The sequence below is a fragment of the Bubalus bubalis genome, chromosome 20 (assembly GCF_019923935.1).
Source record: "Bubalus bubalis isolate 160015118507 breed Murrah chromosome 20, NDDB_SH_1, whole genome shotgun sequence".
Lineage (NCBI taxonomy): Eukaryota > Metazoa > Chordata > Mammalia > Artiodactyla > Bovidae > Bubalus > Bubalus bubalis.
In genome coordinates, this window is record NC_059176.1 from 37857893 (window position 1) to 37878169 (window position 20277).

Consider the following 20277-nt stretch of genomic DNA (forward strand, 5'->3'; position numbering starts at 1 on the left):
TATTTTGTTTTTCATATCCTGCTTTGTGTGTATTATAGAATTGCATTGAGACACCAATTTTATTTTTATAAAGCCTTCTTTCTTTAATAGGTATAAATATAAAGTATAGTTATTAGTTTACTTCCCTATAGTCATGAAAGAAGCAAGGCCAAGTCCAGAATCTTATCTACCCTTGGACTAATGCCCAGTATCCATACTAGATATTGATAGTGTTTAATTTTTAATCGATACTATTGGTGTGCTGGATGGGGTATCACACTGCATGTATTACATAAGAATTGTAAGTTTCCTCTCAAAACTTAACAGAACCACTTTTATAATGCATATGTTTATAGTGTTTTATATATTTTAGTATACATTCATATTATTTATATTTACTTTGTCCTCAAAACAGCCCTGGGAAATAAACATTATTATTTAGGTAAGCTGAGGTTCATCATGATTGAATGTTTTACTTGTACAGAAATTCAGTTCTCTTCTTGACTCCTTGTTAATCCTCTGTTTGGTTCTCTATGGAGAAAGCAATAATTATAAAATATTTCATGATTATAGATGTCAAGCTGCTATAATACTAATAATCCCTTTTTGGTATAGCACTGGTTATTTTTAGAACACTTTAATTATATTACTTAACAAAAAAAGAAAATTAGGAAAGCAGAATTTGTGTTATGATACTTGCCACTGTTTCCGTTATTAGACTCATTCGTTCATTAAATACAAAGAACCTATCTCTGTGCCAGGTACTGGATTGGTTGCTAAAGTACAAAAATAGTCTCTACCCTCAAGGAGATCAGGGTATTAAGACACTGTTGGATGACCCACCAGCCATGGAGAATGCGATATTTTCACATGGCTGTGATGCTGAGGGCACTGAAAAAAGCCTTTGTTTTTCCTATTAAAGAGGTAGAAGTGTGACTGACACTGTCCTTTTTCTTGCCTTGAATGCAGAAGTAATACCTACATGTACAGCAAACAACTTTGAAGCAACAAATCAACACAATCAATGGAGCAAAAGGAAAGAGACTTGGTCTTTTTTTAAAAATTTTATTTTATATTGGGGTATAGTTAGTTTATAATCCACAATATATATTTTTAAAAACAATTATACAACTTAATAGAAAAGCAAACAAACAACCCAATCAGAAAATGGGGAGATCTGATTAGACATTTTTCCAAAAAAGATATTTGAATGGCCAAGTACAGGAAAAGGTGCTCACTAATCATCAGGGAAATGCAAACCAAAACCATAGTAAAACATCACCCACACTTGTTAGTCATTACAAAAAACCAAGAAACGGCAAGTGTTGGCAAGAACATGGAGAAAAGGCATCCATTATGCACTGCTGGAGGAAAATTCAAGTAGGTAGTTCTTATGGAAAACAGTATGGCAATTTCTCAAAAAATTAAATCTAAAATTATCATATAACCCAGCAGTTCCACTTCTTGGTGTTTATCCAAAGGAAACAAAATCACTATTTTGAAAATATATCTGCATCCCAATGTTCAATGCAGCATCACTTACAACAGCCAAGATTGTTGTAATGGAGACAAGAGATGAAGAGATTTTTTTTTTTAAGTGACATGTATACAATTAAATATTATTCAATAACGGAAAAAAGGAAATCCTGTCATTTGTAACAATATGAATGCATCTTCAGGGTATATACTAAGTGAAGTCAGACAAAGACAAATACCAATACTGTATGATCTCATGTACATGTGAAATCTGAAAAAAAAAAAAGATGAAACCAAAGCCGTAGGTACAGAGAGGAGATTGATGGTAGCCAGAGGCAGTGGGTAAAATGTGTAAAGGAAGTCAACAGCTACAAATTTCCAATTATAAAATAAATAACTCATGGGGATGTAATATATAGAATGGCGATTATAGTTCAGTTCAGATCAGATCAGATCAGTCGCTCAGTTGTGTCCGACTCTTTGCGACCCTATGAATCGCAGCACGCCAGGCCTCCCTGTCCATCACCAACACCCGGAGTTCACTCAGACTCACGTCCATCGAGTCAGTGATGCCATCCAGCCATCTCATCCTCTGTCGTCCCCTTCTCCTCCTGCCCCCAATCCCTCCCAGCATCAGAGTCTTTTCCAATGAGTCAGCTCTTCACATGAGGTGGCCAAAGTACTGGACTTTCAGCTTTAGCATCATTCCTTCCAAAGAAATCTCAGGGCTGATCTCCTTCAGAATGGACTGGTTGGATCTCCTTGCAGTCCAAGGGACTCTCAAGAGTCTTCTCCAACACCACAGTTCAAAAGCATCAATTCTTCGGCGCTCAGCCTTCTTCACAGTCCAACTCTCACATCCATACATGACCACAGGAAAAACCATAGCCTTGACTAGATGAACCTTTGTTGGCAAAGTAATGTCTCTGCTTTTGAATATGCTATCTAGGTTGGTCATAACTTTCCTTCCAAGGAGTAAGCGTCTTTTAATTTCAGATGCTGCAGTCAGCATCTGTAGTGATTTTGGAGCCCAGAAAAATAAAGTCTGACACTGTTTCCACTGTTTCCCCATCTATTTCCCATGAAGTGATGGGACCGGATACCATGATCTTCGTTTTCTGAATGTTGAGCTTTAAGCCAACTTTTTCACTCTCCTCTTTCACTTTCATCAAGAGGCTTTTGAGTTCCTCTTCACTTTCTTCCATAAGGGAGGTGTCATCTGCATTTCTGAGGTTATTGATATTTCTCCTGGCAATCTTGATTCCAGCTTGTGTTTCTTCCAGTCCAGCGTTTCTCATGATGTACTCTGCATATAAGTTAAATAAACAGGGTGACAATATACAGCCTTGACGTACTCCTTTTCCTATTTGGAACCAGTCTGTTGTTCTATGCCCAGTTCTAACTGTTGCTTCCTGACCTACATACAAATTTCTCAAGAGGCAGATCAGGTGGTCTGGTATTCCCATCTCTTTCAGAATTTTCCACAGTTTATTGTGATCCACACAGTCAAAGGCTTTGGCATAGTCAATAAAGCAGAAATAGATGTTTTTCTGGAACTCTCTTGCTTTTTCCATGATCCAGCGGATGTTGGCAATTTGATCTCTGGTTCCTCTGCCTTAATATTACTCAATTTGAAAGTTGCTAAGAGATTTTTTTCAACCAGTTATCTTTTTTTGGGTGTTAATTCTCTATTAGTCTATGAAAGGATTCGGGGTGCCTGGCAGGTATCATGGTCAGGTATGCTGAGTGTGCCTTCTTCGGTGGTACTCTCTTGGCTGCTCTTGTTTAAGAGCCTTATAAGAACAGCCACAGTTGAAAAGCACGTAAGCTGCCAGCACCATAGAAAGGCCAGTGACACTCCCATTCTTCATGTTGAAATACTTGTTGTAATACTGGTAATAACCTCTTTGCAATATTCCAGCAATGCCTTTAGGGATAAAATCTCACATTAGTATCCAGCTTGGCAGCTCCCTTAATTTAACATCTAGGAGTTTCTTCTCCTTTAGTGGTATAGCTGACGCCATCTTTGAGTCCTGGCTGTCTGCTCCAGTAGGAACTCTTCCCTGTTGAGCTAGGTTTAAGGCACACACAACAAAAGGCCTTTCCACAATCTTCATAGGCTTTCTCACCACTGTGAAGTCTCTGATGCAGAAAAGGAGGTGAATGTTTTCCAGATACAAATGTTTTTCTGTCACTGATTATTTTATAACTTGAATCAAAATCTGTATTCCAGCTTCTTGTTTCTTCCCCCACAACCATTCAGGGGTCTTTTCCTTGCTCCAATAACACAATTATGTCTGGTTTAGAAATGAAATGGCCCAGTGAGGCCAAGTTACTATAGTTCTCCATCATCCCATCTTGGTATGGTTTCTTCTGAAGAGGGTCAAATTCCTACTCATCAAGAAAGAACTGTGTAACCAACATCCCTAAATGTTATTGGCCCACAGGCCATGGTTTTAGATCTACAAGAGCTGATCAGTCCTCAGAATTCCTTTACCAGAAAAAAAACAGAGTCCAGAAAACCCGGACTGTCCCTCACAGACTCAGGCTGCCTCTGACACAGTTGTTTCCATGGCAGCTTACTTATTTCTTGCTTAGATGAATGCTACTCACAGGCCATTGGCAGCAAGGAGCAGGAAAAAACCTGAAGTGAAAGTCACCTGTTCCGGTGTAGGAAGTGCCATCTCAGAGCCTTGGTCTTTGATGAACATCTTGAGCCTCTGTACCAACCCTTGACTACCTATCTCTAAACTTCTTATGTGGGGGAAAAAAATCAATGCCCTATTTGTTTAAGTCACACATAAGTCAAGTTTTCAATTGTTCAGTCCCTAAGTCATGTTCACCTCTTTGCGATCCCGTAGATAGTGGCATGCCAGGCTCCTCTGTCCTTCACTATCTCCTGCTCAGGTTCATGCCCATTGAGTTGGTGATGCTGTCTAACCATCACATCCTCTGCTGCCGCTTCTCCTCCTGTCCTCAATCTTTCCCAGCATCATGGTCTTTTCCAGTGAGTCAGCTCTTCATATCAGGTGGCCAAAGGATTGGAGCTTCAGCTTCAGAATTGTCCTTCCAATGAATATTCAGCATTGATTTCCTTTAGGATTGACTGGTTTGATCTCTTTGCAGAGCAAGGGACTCTCAAGAATCTTCTCTAGCCCCACAGTTCGAAAGCATCAATTCTTTGGCACTCAGCCTTCTTTATGGTCCAACTCTCACATCTTTACATGACTACTGGGAAAACCATAACTTTGAACATATGGACCTTTGTCAGCAGTGATGTCTCTGGTTTTTAATATGCTATCTAGGTTTGTCATAGCTTTCTGTCCAAGGAGCAAGTGTCTTTTAATTTCTATTCACTTACAAATTCACTCCTTCCCTCCCTCCCTTTCCTTTTCTTCTCTCCCTCTCCCCTCCTCCTCTCCGCAACCCTCACATTTTTTTTTTTTAACTTTCCTTTAATGGATGTTTAACACATACACAGTACACAGTGATACAATGAATTCCCATCACCACCCAGCCATAATAGTCGTCAATATTTGACTAATCTTGTAAATTCTCACACTTTATCTATTAATAATTAGAACTTAAGGAATTCTGTAACAAAAGTATGTGAAAATACTGTGGAAGCACAGACAAGACTAACTAACTTGCCCTGAGGTGGAGGGAGAGGCTTATCAGGAGAGACTTCACATAGGAAGTAACATCAGCAGAAAACTTAAGGGCAAGAAGAAAATGGAAGAAAGAAGATTGCTTTAAAAAATTTATAAAGGGCCTTTATGATACAGTCAAATAATGGGAAATAAATTGGTGTGGCTAGAATATAGTTTATTAGAGAAGAGTGTCAGTACGTGAGTCTAAAAAGATGATTTGGTGCCAAGTCATAAAACAACATACATACCATACCAAGAATTCTCAAGCTCATCTTACAGGTACCAGGAAATGAAGAGTGTAATTAGGTTTGGAAAAATAACACTGACAGTAATATCACCTGTGATTCTGGGGTAGAAAATAGAGGAGACAGTAAACTTTACCAATGGTCCAAATGATAGAAAGGGCTTCCCTGGTGACTCAGACAGTAAAGAATCCATCTGCAATGGGGAAGCCCTGGGTTCTATCCCTAGGTTGGGAAGACTCCCTGGAGGAAGGTATGGGAACCCACTCCAGTATTCTTCCTTGGAGAATCCCATGGACAGAAGAGCCTGGCAGACTGCCGACCATGGGGTCACACAGAGTTGGACACAACTGAGCAACTAAACACAACAAATGATAGAAAGGCATTTAGTGATAATTGTAGTAGACTTGGGCAAGGGAGATAACTTTACAAAGTATTTCAGAGGAAGAATTAACATGATTTGGTCCCTGGATAGGACATGGAAAAGGGAGTCAAAGTCATCATGACTTGAGGAGATAAGATGGTGCCATTATTGGAGAAGTAATATAGCAAAAGACAGGATTAAGCAAAGTGCAGAAGATGAGGTTGGTCTTTGAAGTCTGAAGTGCTGATAGAACATTCATTATCCAGGGGTCCCAAAGGAAATATAGGCCTGAACCTTAGGAAAGTTTCAAACCAGAGAGTCCCATAACTTGTCTTTTCTGCTACATATTGCATTTGTCACATGTTCATATGTGTGTATGTTTACACACATATGTGGATATACACATTTGATCCTCATTATTCTTGGATTCCATATTTGCAAATTCATCTACTTGCTCAGGTTTATTTAAACTCCCAGATCAATATTTGTGCTGCCTTCATAACCATTTGCGAACATAGGCAGAGTGACAAAAAAATTGAAATGCCTGATGTTTACATTCTCAGCTGAGGTCGACATCTTGCCCTCTTGTTTCAACTCTCATACTATAAAGAAGCATCTTTTTTGCCATCTCCTTCGTGCCATGTTTTTCACATTTTTAATGCTTTCTTGGTGGGTGATTTCACTGATTAACTTGGCCTCTGGGTTTTGTGCGGAAGTACTGTGTAGTGTGCCTAAGCACAAGAAAGTTGTGATGTTACTAATGGTGAAAATATGTGTGTTAGATAAGCTTTGTTCAGTCATGAGCTATACTCTTGGCCGTGAGCTCGATTTTAATGAATCAACAGTATATATTAAGTAAAGTATCTCTAAACAAGTACACATTAAAAGAAGTTACATATTGATGGGTTGATAAAATGTTGTAAGCAGAGGCTTGTAGAAACTTAACCCTGTTTTCCATTTCCTAGAAGCAATGAAAGTATAGCATTCACCAGTTCAGTGTTCGCAAAAACTTTATAGAACATAACTACTGCACATAGCAAGAATCAACTGTCTGGGTGTAAATCTGCTACCCTTTTATGAATAATCCTTGCATGTGTACAGTTCAGATATTAGTCCCAATTTGTGCTTGAGATTATGATCCCAAGAAATATATATCTCTCTTTTCCTGTTAAAAAAATAAATCCGTATCAGACAAAAACAGGTTGCTTTTGCAGATGGATGATTCCATATTCCCTCAGCCAGTAGGTTTTTCATAAAATGGAATATTGCCAAAACATAGGTGACACTGACTGACAGAATCTAAATGATCATCTACAGCACACTTGGGGATAACATGTTTGTCAACATCATATTGGTAGGCTGCCAGTTTCTTTTATAGTGATGCTTTCTCTTTAGCAAACCAGCAACATTTTCAGTCCCTATTCTCTTAGAGAAATTTATTTTTACAGTGGTAGCCATGTGTGTGGGGATTTCATAATCCAAGACTAGTGTTTGTGCATTCATATCTGTCAATTTGCTTAAATACAACAGCCCAAAATAATTTTTTAACCTTTCATTCATGAATGTTAGTTCATATCAGTAGGGGTGTTTTAAAATGACAGATATGATGTGAAAGTGGGAATCATCCATATCTTCTGATATAACATCGGCGTTATGTTGCAAATTCACATTCACCTTTGTGTCTCTCTTTTTAAATTGTCTGCAAAGCTGAAAGCAGGGAATTCGCATTTACAGTCAAGGACAAGAAAACATACAACTCCATACAAATGAATTTTAAGCTCCCAAATACTTCTGTGCTTGTTTACATAAATCTGTCTTCTAATCACCTTTCCTCTTGGTATAGAAGATGTGCCTGGGGTTGTTATTACCTTATACAGATATATTGTCAAATATATAAAGTAACCAATCAGATGTCTACTTCGAGATGCTTCAGTTTAGGGTGGCTGGTTTACTTGTTCTATTTATTCTTCTAATGTGATCCTCTTCTGACTGTTGTGTGGTTTTTCTAGTTATTGTGTTAGGATGAGTCTTACCTGTTTTTACTGCAAGCAGTAGATTTTGTGTCTTGAAGTACAGTTCAGAAATAACAGCATTTCTTTCTCTTCTTATTCTTGGTAGATAACCTTAGTTTTTATTCTTCATATGAGTCTACCTCATGCATCTGTTCTTCTTCTGTATTATAACTAGTGTATTTAAGTTTCAGGATTGATATTCTTGAATTCTGCATTCAGAAAGCAGGGTATTTACAGTTGAATTCCTCTGTGAATTGATGTTGAGCTTTCTATATTTTCATTTTCCACTGCTAATTTGGAGCAACCTAGTGTTCCAATATTAATGATTAAGGAGATTGACTAGCCCTTGAACTAACTGAAAGAAAGTCTCTGTTACCTTGTTCCAATTTCAGTGAACTATTGTGCTATATAGAGATATGTTATAATTTCAGGGTTTTATGTAGCATTCTTCAGTACATGGTAACCAAATGGGAATACCTTCTCAGACTTATAAAAATGCAAGAGATTAACTAAAAGATGAAAATATCTTTCTCAATATCACCCTAATTGAAGTACAGGATAGTATCTATAAATGGCAATTAAATCATATAGTTCCAGAGAAAACTGTTTAAAAATATTTGGTGATTTATTGGTTGTGTCTCTAAATCATTTTATATTGATGGCTACATTTGTGAGTTTGTATTAGCTGTTTATTATCCTCCAGTCTTTTCTTACATGTGTCTCCTTTAATGTGTCCATCTCCATCTCTGTTTTACTTACTCAAATACTTTAATTTTTTTTCTTCAACAATCTGTGAACAATCTCTCCTCGTATCCCCAGAACAAGCCTTTTTTCTAAAGAAGTACTGAAATAGATCTAGTTGCCCTTCTCACTGGCTTTGTATGTATAAATTATTTGCTGTTTGTTGTTAGTTTGCTTAGTTTCAGTTCCGTTTAACAAAAATCTCCCGAGTGCTTGTTGTGTTGATGTGTGAGCTTAGTGAGGTAGGAAAATGTACTCTGGAGGTTTCCCAGAGAAGGTGATCCTGGACCCGAATCTGGAAGAACAAGTAAGAATTTCCTATTCGTGGAAGGAGCATACATTTATATTGGCTAAGAGAACAGCATGAAGTTTGACAAGTAGTTCAGCATGGCTGTAGTGTGATGAAGTGGGAGATAGGAAATGAAGATGACGAGATAGGCTTGAGCCAAGTCATGGAGGGCTTATGTGTCATACGTGGGCATTTGTTTTGTGGGTGAACTTGGACTTTATCCTTATCCTGTGAATAATAGCTTTTGAAGAGTTTGACAGGTGTGGCAGGACTTTCATTTTAGAGTGATCGTTTTGATGGGAATATGGTGAATGAGTTTGAGGTAGGGTAAGAGTGCATGCATAGAGGAGAGTACACCAGATAGATTACTGATGCAGTCATATTGAGAGACAATGCCCTGGATTTGGATACCATTAATAGGGGTGAAGTTGAGGACATAGACATGAAAAGTGTTTAGAGTAGAAATGAATCAGACATTTAAAGTAATTGGTGAAATGTGAGATTACTGTCAGACTTTGATTTGAGTGTCTAAGTGGCCGTGGTGCTGTTAATAACCATAGCAGGGAATTTAAAGAAGGAATAGATGTTAGGAAAAGTTTTTGATGTATTGTACCTATGGTACTTTCAAGTGGAAGCATATAGAAAGCAGAATATAGGCATCTGATGCTCAGATGAAAGGTTAGGATTAGAGATATTCATCTGGGGATCCTTTCAGTCCTGGCTGAAGCACAGAGAATGTGGGTAGATATAAAGTAGGCAAAAAGCTGAGCCCTAAAGGGAAAGGAATGGAGAAGAAAATGGCCAGTATTTCTGCCTGGAAAATCCCATGGACAGAGGAGCCTGGCAGGCTACAATCCAAAGGGTCGCAAAGAATCAGAAAGACTGAGCAGCTAAAGAAGAAAGGGAAAAGAGAAAGAGGAACCCAAGGCAGAAACTGAGCAGGAAAAACTCTGTGTCTTTGCTTGAAAAGAGAACATAGGACAGCTTTATCCTTTTGTATCCTTGGTAAAACCTTGAATAATATAGATACTTTGTAAATGTTTGCTAGTTATTTTATTTAGCTGGAAAGCATCTCATTTACTTTGAGATTTTATTTTATCTTTTATCCAGTTCCATGACTTGACAAGAAATATTTTAAAATTCATATCATTTCATGAGTACCTACTGTGTACCTTGCTTCTGCTGATGTGCTGTGCTCAGTCATATCCGACTCTTTGCGACCCCGTGGACTGTAGCCCAACTATAATGCCAGACTCCTCTATCCATGGGATTTTTCAGGCTAGAATACTGGAGTAGGTTGTCATTTCCTCCTCCAGGGGATATACCTAGGCACTGTTAAATATTTAATACATGTTATTGGATTTTATCCTTCAAATAATCCTACAAGGGTAGGTCTTATTATTTTTCCATTTTGTTTTGAAGAACCTGAGAATAAGAAAGATTTAGTGCCTTTGTCAACTTTTTCACGTGTCATCTAACTCCAGATTTCATTTTCTTAACCATCAATGATGATCTATTATGTGTTTAGGCCAAAAGATCATTTGAAAGTCTCCTATTCTGGTTCCATTGTGATAATTATTCTGACCCAAAGGCACTGATTTATACTAAATTCTGCCTTGTCAGTCTTATGTAGATTAGTATGGTAGTTGGACATGTCTTTGTTCCTGGGTGCAATACGGCTTTACCTAATTCTTTTTATCTTTCTGGGGCACTATTTCTTTATTAGTATTAGCAGTTTGCATTAGATGACTGCTAAATTGCTTAAGGTTGTAAAATCCTTTAAGTCCATTATTTTGAAAAATTCAAAAACAGAGGTTGCTTAACATTTACTAACAGATTTTAGAGATCTATAGGATAATTACTGGGTTTCATGACTCAACTAAAATTAAATGTAAAATATGATGCATGTATGTGCCTTTTTCTGGGCATGCAATTTGTAGCTTTCATCAGATTCTCATAGTTGTGTATAATACCTCACCATTCACCCTTCACGCAAAAGATTAAGACATATAGCTCTAGAAGCATCTGTGCATACTGCTTTGTGCAATCCTATCCTGACTAGTTAAGTCCTCTTTAACAAAGTATTGTTATTCATTGAAAGTAATGTTTGAGTTAAGGTTACTTTTTTAAGGGCTTCCCAAGTGGCTCAGACAGTAAGGAATCTGCCCACAGTATGAGAGACCTGGGGTTTTTCTTAAGGCTATTTAAACCTATAGTATTTTCTAAAGTAAAACACCTCTTGGATATTTTATCTATTAAAAAAAGTCCATTAAATAGAATGAGTATTGTGGTAAGTACTGCCTTATGGTAAATTTTAAAATGCTCAATTTTAAAGTATGAGTCAAATGACCTTCACTAACACACATTTCCCACGTCGCATCATCCTGTAGGAAAAGAATACTTGAGGCCCATTCCTAAGGAAAGAAAAGGAAGCAATGACATAATGCCTAGAGTTCGTGCCAGTTAAATTGTGTTTGTACTTTTTCTTTTCTTAATGTAACACGTTTATTCTGATCTTGAGTCTCTCTCTCTCTTTCTTTTCACTCTCTTGCTTTATTCTAGCAGCAGATTTTATAATTGTAAACTCTGCCTTGGTGTGGAAGAGACAGAGATTAATAAGACATGCCCCTTTCTAGGTATTTGTCATATCTGTGAATATGAACAACAGAATGATAAAAAGCTAGATAAAAGTCACATTTCCAGATAAGAAGCTTGAGAGGTCTGGTAAATTGCTCAAGGTAAAAAGCTAGTACGTAGTCAGACTGGAATTCAAATTCAGATTTGTTGACTCCAAACCCCATTTGCCTTCCATTTGTCACACTGCTCCTCATTTTATTTAGGTTTGGTTGTACAACTGCTTGTAACTGAAGTGGAGGGACCAGGGCCCCATATATTTAATTTAATAAATATTTCTGATAAAGTAAAAGAAGAGAAAACATTCTCTATTCCCCTAAAGTTTAGGAAATTAGAGAAGGAAAATAATATTTGTACAGCACTTAGTATGTGCCAGGTACTGATATAGGGTCTTAACATGAGCTAGATCAGTTAACATGAGCTATTTCAGAATAGCCAGGTGACATACTTGGTACTATCACTATTTTAAAGAAAAAGGAAGAGGCCGAAGCTCAGAGAAATAAATTGCCTTGAATCACGTAGCTAGTAAGTAACAAAAGCAGAATTTAAACTCTTTATAGTGAAAGGTTAGATAGGGTTTACATCATACCTATTGACTTAAAATTGAATGTCACACAAATCAAGTGAATAGCTGGACAGTTTGATCTAAGCTCCTTTTGCGATTTGTGTCATTTGTCAGTTCAGTTCAGTTCAGGCACTCAGTCATGTCTGACTCTTTGCACCCCATGAACTGCAGCACTCCGGGCTTCCCTGTCCATCACCAGTTTCTGGAGCTTGCTCAAACTCATGTCCATCAAGTCGGTGATGCCATCCAACAATCTCATCCTCTGTCATCCCCTTCTCCTGCCTTTAATCTTTCCCAGCATCAGGGTCTTTTCTAATGAGTCAGCTGTTTGCGTCAGGTGGCCAAAGTATTGGAGCTTCAGCTTCAGCATCAGTCCTTCCAATGAATATTCAGGACTGATTTCCTTTAGGATGGACTGGTTGTATCTCCTTGAGAGTCCAAGGACTCTCGAGAGTCTTCTCCAACACCACAATTTAAAAGCATCAATTCTCCAGTGCTCAACTTTCTTTATCGTCTAGCGCTCGCATCCATACATGACTACTGCAAAAACTATAGCTTTGACTATATAGACCTTTGTCGGTAAAGTAATGTCTCTGAGGCTTTTTAACATGTTGTCTAGGTTGGTCATAGCTTTTCTTCCAAGGAGCAAGCGTCTTTTAATTTCATGGCTACACTCACCATCTGCAGTGATTTTGGAGCCCAAGAAAATAAAGTCTCTCACTGTTTCCATTGTTTCCCCATCTCTTTGCTGTGAACTGATGGGAATGGATGCCATGATCTTCGTTTTTTGAATGTTGAGTTTTAAGCCAGGTTTTTCACTCTCCTCTCACTTTCTTCAAGAGGCTCTTTAGTTCCTCTTCGCTTTCTCCCATGAGTGGTGTCATCTGCATATCTGAGGTTATTGAAACTTCTCCTGGCAAAAAAAAAAGTGTCATTTGTAAACATTCTTAATTGGACTGTTAACAGTTAAGTCATCTTCACCAAAGTAATATTTACATTTTCTTAATAAGCTTTCCATTTTAGCTTTCCATTCCAGTTTATAAAGGTAATTGTCTAAACTGTGGTGAAGACAGTTTAAATTCACAAAACAGTGAACGGCATCACATGATAGAAGGGATTTTGAGGTAAGAGTCTGATCTGTGTCCTTCCTGCTCCCAAATTTCCTACTGACTTGTGTTATGTACCAGTCTCTTAGTCTACTTTTGAACTCGTTCTGTGAGATGAGAGGGTTGAGTTAATTGTTCCTTAAGTCTCTTACAACTATGAAATTATCCCAAGAGTAAATAGATTTTTTAACGTGCTTCATATGTAAATATCAATGCATTTTTAGAGATGAGACGTCTTTAGAGATCATCGAACTGAATCCTCCCATATGATAGATACAGAAACTGAGACCCTTACGTTTGTATGACACTTTAAACATCCAAAACTTTCACCTAGCTTAATCTCATACAAGCTTCACCACAATCTTGTATCATTATTGTACAAAAGAGCAATTGAATTGGTCTAGGGTCACATAGCTGACGGAGAAGGCAATGGCACCCCACTCCAGTACTCTTGCCTGGAAAATCCCATGGATGGAGGAGCCTGATAGGCCGCAGTCCATGGTGTCACTAAGAGTCGGACACGACTGAATGACTGACTTCACTTTCACTTTTCACTTTCATGCATTGGAGAAGGAAATGGCAACCCACTCCAGTGTTCTTGCCTGGAGAATCCCAGGGACAGGGGAGCCTGGTGGGCTGCCGTGTATGGGGTCGCACAGACACGACTGAAGCGACTTAGCAGTAGCAGCAGCAGCATGGCAGCATGCCAACAACAGCATTGTAAAGCAATTATCCTCCAATTAAAAATAAATGTAAAAAATAGTAAAAAATGTCATATTGATGGAATTATATAATATACAACCTTTGAGACTGGCTATTTTCACTTAGCATGATGCCCTTGAGATACACCCAGTTATACTGTGTTCATTCGTTTTTATTGCTGATTTAGTATTTCATAGTATTGATGTACCACAATTTGTTTAACCATCCATTGTAGGACATTTTAGTTGCTTCCAGTTTGAGTCTGTTGCTAATTAAGGTAATTATTGATATGTTAGGACCTAAATCTGACATTTAATTTTTTGTATTCTGTTTGTTTCTCCTTTTCTGTTTTTCTTTTCTTTTTCCTGTTGTTGTGTGCATTACTTGAATACTTTTTAGAATACCATGTTGACCCAGTGTAGTGTTTTTAAATGTATTTCTTTGTATAACTTTTTCATCATTGCTCTGGATATTACCTTGCATAATTATAACACACCACAGTCTCCTGTGCCATGCTACTACTAGCACTGCTGCGTTTACTGCAAGCAAAGCGTAGAACCCGTACCTGCCCTCGGTCCCTTTATTCTCCCTCATTTAATTGACTTGATATTTTCATATATAAGTTGTATTATTTATAGGTATATATTATATGCACGTGTACATAATTTTATATCTACTTGTTTTAAATATTTTCTTTAATACATTGTGAGCGATATCAGACAGTATTATAATCTTTGCCTAAGCAATCAGACATAATTTGGAAGACAAGAGAAGAAGAACTATTATTCATAGTATAACTAGTTTCCATAGTTTTATTCTTTTGGCCTTCTTCCTGATGTTTCAAGATGTCGTCTTTTTTCATTTCCTTTCAATTTAGAGAACTTTCTTTATCCATTCTTTTAGGGCAAGTCAGCTAGCAATAAATTCTCTTAGCTTTCCTTTACCTAAGAATATCTTGATTTTCTCTTCATTCCTCAATGATATTTTTCTGGAGGAAAAATTCTGGGTTGACAGTTCTTTTTCTTTCAGCCCTTAAAAAAGATTGTGCCAGTTCCTTTTGGCCTCTATGGCTTCTTATGAGAAATCCACTGATAGTCAAATTGGTTTTTCCTGCAGGTGAATGTTCTTTTCTGTCTTGCTGCTTTCAAGATTTTTTTTATTGTGTTTAGTTTTCAGAAGTTTGACTATGGTATGTCTTGGTGTGGATTTCTCTGAGTTTACTCTGTTTGAAGTTTGTTCAGCTTCTTGAATCTATAGGTTTATGTCTTTTGCCGATTTGGGGAAAATTTTTCAACCATATTTTTTCAGCCCTGCTCTTTTTCTCCTCACTTTGAAGACTGTGATGACTTGAATATTTGAACTTTTGGTATAATTTCATGGTTCCCTGAAGCTCTGTTCATTTGCATTCAGTCTATGTCCTTTATGTTATTTAGGATGGGTAACTTCTATTGTTTTATCTTTTTTAAAAATTTATTTATTTTAATTGGAGGCTAATTACAGTTGTTTTATTTTTTAGTTACTGATTTTTCTTCTTCTATCCTCTCCATTCTCTTGTTTAGCCCATCTATTGAATTTTTAATTTCAATTATTATAATTTCAGTTCTGTAATTTTCTTTGTATCTTCTATTTTTAATAATAATTTTATTCTTTGTATTTCTTTACTAAAATACCTTCTGTTTCTTAGACTTTCTATTTTTTATTTATTTCCAGTATGTTAGTCTCATTGAGTGGTTTTCAGTTAAAACCTGGACATTTATATCATGAGACTTTACATTTTATTTCAGTTGAGCAGGCCTCTTTTGATACTACACTGACAGGATATTGCCAGCTAGAAATGTAAGTGCAGGGTACCACTTATCCTCCACTGACATTTGGGAGAAGACTGCTGTTATGTTTTAGTGGGAGTGGAAGTTCCAGCTCCCCACTAGGTCTCTAATGATGCTAACCCTGCTGGGTAGATATCTAAGAGGACATTGTTGGGTTTTATGGTAAGTTTTGTTCAACTTTGAAAGAAGGTGTCAAGCTTTTTTAAAGTGATGGTAAAATTTTACATACCTGCAAGTAATGTCTGAACATTTCAGATATTTTAAATTAATTTTATCCTATAGAACTTTCTGAAATAATGAAAACGTTTTATATCAGCACTGTCCAGTACTGTAACCACTAGCCACCATGTGGTTGTTGAGCAGGTAAAATATGGCTAGTACATTTCAGGAAGTTAATTTTTTTTAATTTTACTCAGTTTATCAATTGAAATTTAAATGACTACATGTGCCTATTGTATTAGAGGATACATGAATGCAGCTCTACATCTTCACCAGTATTTAGGCATCACAGCTCTATATCCTTACCAGTATATCAGAATTTCTAAATTTAGCCATTTAATGAGTGTGAACTGGTATCTTGTGGTTTTTTATCATTTAATGTAATTACTAGCCACTTAGTATTTCTAATGATGTTTTTAAAACAGCAGAAGGTTTAAATTTTGATAGAGTATGGTTTATGAGGTGAAGTAAAGTATGGTTTACTATTTCCATATTTCTTTTTTTATATGGTTCATGCTTTTGAATTTTTACCTATCCTAAAGTAGTAAAAAAAAATTTCCCTGTTTTCTTCTTGAAGCTTTGTAGTTTTACATTCTACTCTTAGGTTTATGATGTATTTTCATTTAGTCTTTTTACATATACAAAATCTTGTCACATAGAAGAAAAATTCATTTTTATTCCATATGAATATCCAGTTGTTTCAGCAACATTTGTTGAAATTTTTTCTTCCTGCATTGAGTTACCATGGCACTTTTAAAAATTAATTGACTGAGTATTTTATAGTCTATTTTTGGATTTTCTGTTCAGTTCCAGTTTTCCATGTGTTATCATTAGGCTTTTACCAAACTGTGTGGATTGTTGCAATGTACCAAACTATATACCAAACTATGTGGATGTTAACTCCAGAAATCAGATATTGTAAGTGTTCCTACTTTGTTCTTCATTTTTGGTTTTCATTTCTTATTTAATTCCATTGTGATAAGAGAATGTACTATGTATAGTTTCTTTTTTCTTTTTTTAAATTTGTTAAGACTTACTCCTGGTTCAGCAGGTGGGCTCTCCTGGTAAATGTTTCATGGGCAGTATAAAAGGTTTTATTTTGTTGCTGTTGATTGGAATGTTCTGTGAACACCAGTTCAGTTGAGAGTGCTGCTCAGGTCTTTGCTGGACTCTCAGTGTACCTGTTCCTTTCAGGTGCTGAGGGAGGAGTACTGATGTCTCCAACTGTCTGGGTGCTTGTTTGTTTTGCCCTCAGGTCTATTAAGTTTCTATTCTGGTATTATGTACATGCTTCTGCTGCTGCATTTAGAATTATGCCATCTTCCAAGTGAAGTGATCCCTTGATCATTATGAAATATCTCTCATTATCTCTGATGCTGTTTTTATTTTGTCTTCCATCTTCTCTGATATAAATGTGGCTATTTCTTAAGATTTTTGGTTTGCATGGTATATTTTCTATCCTATTATTTTTAAACTATTTCCTTATTTTAGTGTGAGACTCTCAGTGTATATTTGGTCTTGCTTTTTTCATGTCTTTTTATTGGAGAATTTAGATAATTTACATTTAATGTATTTATTAATGTGGTTGGGTTTAAATCTACCATCTTTTCATTTGTTTTCTAATAGCCATTTTTAAAATTAATTATACTTTTGGAATCCATTTAATTTTCTCTATTGTTTTATTCCTTTATTTGTTTATTTTTTTCTTCTCTTTATTTACTTATTTTAGTAGTTGCTCTAGGATTTATAATATGCGTGTTATTCCATTCTACTATCAAATAACTTTATACCACTTTTTAAAAACAATGTAATACATTTAAGAGAGTATTCTTCCTTTGTCTCACAGTCATCTTTTACTCTCTGAACTTCATTTTGGGATAGATTATATTATTCTTCAAGTTCACTGATTTTTTTTTCTCTGCCGTGAGTGCTTATTTTATCCAGTGAAATTTTCATATATATATATAAAACCAGTCCATCCTAAAGGAAATCAGTCCTGGGTGTTCATTGGAAGGACTGATGCTAAAGCTGAAACTCCAATACTTTGGCCACCTCATGCGAAGAGCTGACTCATTTGAAAAGACCCAGATGCTGGGAGGGATTGGGGGCAGGAGGAGAAGGGGACGACAGAGGATGAGATGGCTGGATGGCATCACCGACTTGATGGATGTGAGTTTGGGTGAACTCCGGGAGTTGGTGATGGACAGGAAGGCCTGGTGTGCTGCGATTCATGGGGTCACAAAGAGTCGGACACGACTGAGCGACTGAACTGAACTGAACTGATATATATATATAAGCTCTAGAAGTTCTCGTTGGGTATTTTTTAAAATACTTATAAAATATTTTTAAAATACTTCACTTCTCTCTTCACTGTGTTCCTATTTTCATTTATATGGTGCATACTCATAATGCCCTTTAAAAGTGTCTTTACCTGTTAATTCTATCATGTCTGTCATTTCTGATCTGTTGTGTTGACAGATACTTTTCTGGTTATGGGAAACATTCTCTTACTTCTTTGTGTGTCCAATAATTTCTAATTGAATGTCATATATTTGTGAATTTTACATGTTGAGTTTTTTATTTTTGCGGTATTCCTTTAAAGTGTATTAGATTTTTTCCTAGTAGGCATTTTAAATTGCTTATTCATTTGATCTTTCTAGGCTTCCAAGCTTCTTTCAGGAGTAACTTTTATTCTAGGACTACTTTCCCCCCTGTTTCTGTGTGTGGGCCTTCTGGGGTCATTTTTAATAGCCTGCATATTCAGTGAGGTTCATCCCCTTTTGCCGGAGGGGAACATGTTGAAATTTTGGCCCTGTGTCAGCTCTGAGAATTTTTTGTTTTAGAACTCCCTGGTAGCTTTTTTTCCTTAGAAGTTCTTCTTGGCTGGTCTCAAGAAATTTTACCCTTCTCATGTACAGGTTTTTATACAGCTAAATATTCAAGGGAACCCTCATTTAAATGACTCGAACTCTTTCCCTGCTCTCTGGAACTCGACTCCACAAATTCTAGCTTCCTTGACCTCCTGGTACTGTTTTCTCTGTCTCCTCAAGTCAATAAGATTGCCAGGGTCTATTTTGGTTCTTTCTCCTGTACTGGAGTTGCTTCCTGGCTGAGAGCCTTGGATGATGGTAGGGCTTGCCTTCCTTACTTCCCTTTTCTCAGGGACCGTAGTCCCACACTGACTGTGTCTGAAAATAGTCCCCTCCTGTACTTTATATGGTGTTCTAGTTGTTTTCAGTGGGAGGATTATTCTGGACTGTACCTACTCAAGGCCTCAAAAGCAGAAGTTGAATCATTTTAGAATTAGTTTTAATGCCAAAACAGTTTATAAAATTCTGAAACTCTCAAACAGTTATTATTTTTTATATAACAACATTTTATTTACTTCTCAGTATTATTATAAATGATATTGTATCAACTGTTGAAACTGTTAATTATTTTTCAATTCATAGATTCCACTGCACACTTTGAATCAGAAGCTGACTCAAAGAAAATGATTTATCATGCCTAATAAATTTCATAAATCAGGAAAGTGGATTTTTGGGTATACAAAAAGTCTCTCATTATTATGGCATAGTCATTTTAAATATAAGGTTATTACTTAATATTTCACTAGAAACATGAAAGACTATTATACTGGGAGATAAGGACTAAAATGAAGCATTTGATTTAGTATTTTAAAATGTAAATCCTATCATTTTAGAGCATAATCGTGTATTTTATATCAGGAACTGGCAAATGTTATCTGGGAAAGGCCAGATAGTATATGGTTTAGACTTTGTGGGCCATACGGTCCTTGTTGCAACAATTCAGCTCTCCCTTTGCAGTACAAAAGCAGCCATAGATGATACATTTTTAAACATGCTGGTTGTGTTCTGATAAAACTTTATCTATAGAAAATAAAATTTTAATTTCATGTAATTTTTACACCTCAAAATATTTTTATTCTTTTGATCTTTTTTCCCAGCTATTTTAAAATGTAAAAACTACATTCTTGCCTTGCAGGTCATGCATAAACAGGTGGCTGGTCAGACTTGGCCCCTGACTCATAGTTTGACAGTCGCTATGTTATACGATTAGAAAGCTCCCAGGTAAGCTGCAGGATACCTGTTGGACTGTTATGTTTTAATTCTTAGTAATACTTTTATTTAAACATTCTCTACTGTTAAAGAGCAAAGTAAATAAGATGGCACAGTACTGACCCTGTAAGGCTTTGACAGATTTTTTAATGGCAAAAATTATACCAGTGGTTCCTTAGTTAATGGAGAATTTGGGCTAATGCCTAAGTTACCATACTCTCAAACTGGCACCTTTTCTCTTTTAAATTATGCAAGATTCATTCCTTCTTATTTTGTTTCAATATGCCTGCCTTCAGTTCAATTCAGTTCAATTCAGTCGCTCAGTTGTGTCCGACTCTTTGTGACCCCGTGAATTATAGCACGCCAGGCCTCCCTGTCCATCACCAACTCCTG

At 36.6% G+C, this 20277-nt stretch overlaps 1 protein-coding gene and 1 pseudogene across 6 annotated transcripts in view; one reads left to right on the forward strand and one right to left on the reverse strand.

The window, feature by feature from the left end:
- The window catches only part of PEAK1 (pseudopodium enriched atypical kinase 1), a 309648-nt gene that overhangs the window by 131403 nt on the left and 157968 nt on the right, over nucleotides 1–20277 (forward strand). For 2 of the 6 annotated variants that reach the window (XM_025271476.3, XM_025271478.3), the window contains exon 3: nucleotides 19811–19896. The exons of the other annotated variants lie outside the window; for them this stretch is intronic. The gene's annotated coding sequence lies outside the window, so the exon portion shown is untranslated. The remainder of the gene's footprint in view (nucleotides 1–19810; nucleotides 19897–20277) is intronic. 6 annotated transcript variants of the gene reach the window in all.
- On the reverse strand, nucleotides 3189–3479 carry LOC102401833 (annotated as a pseudogene).